Source organism: Gymnoscopelus braueri, assembly GCF_963280865.1.
Source record: "Gymnoscopelus braueri genome assembly, chromosome: 1".
In the NCBI taxonomy this organism is placed as follows: domain Eukaryota; kingdom Metazoa; phylum Chordata; class Actinopteri; order Myctophiformes; family Myctophidae; genus Gymnoscopelus; species Gymnoscopelus braueri.
Window position 1 is genome coordinate 4,799,237 of NC_137603.1, and position 2,331 is coordinate 4,801,567.

At 36.1% G+C, this 2,331-nt stretch overlaps 1 protein-coding gene across 1 annotated transcript in view; it reads right to left on the bottom strand.

Annotated features, from left to right (window-relative positions):
* Positions 1 to 381: 381 nt before the first annotated feature.
* Positions 382 to 2,331, bottom strand: part of LOC308089679 (uncharacterized protein) — a 496,849-nt gene continuing 494,899 nt past the window's right edge. The window contains exon 6 of the transcript XR_013933534.1: positions 382 to 494. The gene's annotated coding sequence lies outside the window, so the exon portion shown is untranslated. The remainder of the gene's footprint in view (positions 495 to 2,331) is intronic.

Genomic DNA, 2,331 nt, shown 5'->3' on the forward strand with positions numbered 1-2,331 from the left:
ACTTTACACCATTGGAAATGCGGAGAGAAAGTATATGGGGAAATGGTCTGGCCAGTCCGTAATAGACGAACCAAGTAAAAGTATCAATACTGCACTGTAGAAGTACTCTGTTACAAGTAAAAGTCCCCAATTCAAAATGTACTTGAGTAAAAGTATTGGTATCCAAATGTACCAAGAGTACCAAAAGTAAAAGTACTACAATGCTTGAAAATAGCGTTGCGAGCTTGTAGATCAGCTATTTTCAAAAAGGCTATGTATAAAATAGGTATAGAATAGGACTAGTGGTTAATGTATGTTTTATAATGTAATAATTTATATCTACAAAGTAACTAACTAAAGTTTTCAAATAATTGTAGTGGAGTAAAAGTACAATATTTGCCTAGTAGAAGTAAAAGTATAGACAATTGAAAATACTCCAGTAATGTAATAGTACCTACAAATTGTACTTAAGTACAGTACTTGAGTAAATGTACTTAGTTCATTCACACCACTGACTGTCAGAGAGCCATGGGACATCTAATGTGATCATGTGACTAGCGAGAGTGGATTTATTCGATGGAATAAACGGCTAACCTTGGGTGAAATGAACACGGGAATGGATTTAACTTGTTCAGACCCGGAACGCATCTGTGTCATTTTAGATTACTTTGGGCTATTCAAAAATAGCAGATCTACAAGCTCATAGCGCGGCACTCATGAGCTTGTAGATCTGCTATTTTTTTTTAATCGTGAAAATGTGTGCAAAACTTTGAATATGTATTTTTAAAGCAAACATTTGTAACTCAAATCTTTGTTTCTGGGGAGGTTCTACAAATGTCTTCTAAATCCTAACAGTTTTCTGAAACTTATAATATCAGTGGTTCTCAAACTTTTTCATGTCAAGGGCCCCAAAAATGATATGTATTTGGCTGTGGACCCCCATCTCAAAATATTTTATTCCAGGGACCCCCAGAAGCAAAGATTTGAGTACAAAAAAAATGCTTTAAAATATATGTATATATATATATATATTTTATATCCAAAGATTTGTAAAAAATGTTTTAGATTTTTCTAAAAATAGCAGATCTACAAGCTCATAGCGCGGCACTCGGTGTCACGCTATGAGCTTGTAGATCTGCTACTGTTGAATAGCCAAAGTATAAAATAATGCTGGTTAAAATCTAAAATGACACAGATGCGTTCCCGGTCTTAATGGGTTAAATAAATCTCATTGGTGGGGAATGCATTCCCGCTTCCAATAAATTGCATAGACGGCTGGCAGGGGTTTTAAATCAAACCCGGCGAGTCGCCAGCAGAAACGTTTTGTGTTTATTTGTCATTGTTGTTGTTTCTTTCCTTTTCTTTTTTTTTTCATAATTCAGCTACTAACAACGAAGCTATAATAAACCGTATTGTCAGAAGAAAATGAACTGCTTTGGACAACAAACAGTGCAGGGCAACACCTGAGGTTTGGTTTCATCAGCTCTAATCAATCCCATTGAAGCTTCCAATCACTTTTATCGTTGAGCCTCCGGCTTCGTTGCAGCTGAGGAATAATATAATTGGATAATTAACCCGTTAAAACCGGGAACGCATCTGTGTGACCACTTTAACCATTATTTTATACTTTGGCTATTCAAAAAAATAGCAGATATACAAGCTCATAGCGCGGCACCGAGTGCCGCGCTATGAGCTTGTAGATCTGCTATTTTGTTTTAACTCAAATCTTTGCTTCTGGGGGGGTCCCTGCGAACAACATGTTTTGATATGGAGGTCCGCAGCCAAATACATACCATTTTGGGGGTGAACAAGTTTGAGAACCACTGATTATAGCGAGATATATATATATATTTTTTTTAAACTGTTAGGATTTAGAAGACATTTGTAGAATCTCAAGAAGCAAAGATTTGAGTTACAAATGTGGGCTTTAAAAAAATATATATATATTTTTTTATTTTACTTTTTTTAAATAGCAGATCTACAAGCTCATAGAGCGGCACTCGTGCCGTGCTATGAGCTTGTATGTCCTCTATTTTTGAATAGCCTAAAGTATAAGATAATGGTTAAAGTGATTAAAATCTAAAATGACAAAATTCGCGGTCTTAATGGGTTAAACCAGAATGCCCCCAGTGGAGTCAACGGAAGCAAACAAAACAACAAAATAGCCAAGTTTCAGCCTGTGCTTTCCTCACTGTCGGGAGGAAAGCTAGCTTGCGCGTGTCCAAAATGGTTACTTTTAAAGGAACGTTCCCTCGGATCCAATGTAGTCATTTATGAATAAGCGCTTGTTGATACTCTTCATTGGTTCAATATTTATGAAACCCACAGACACACTTAACTGCTTTCACTAAA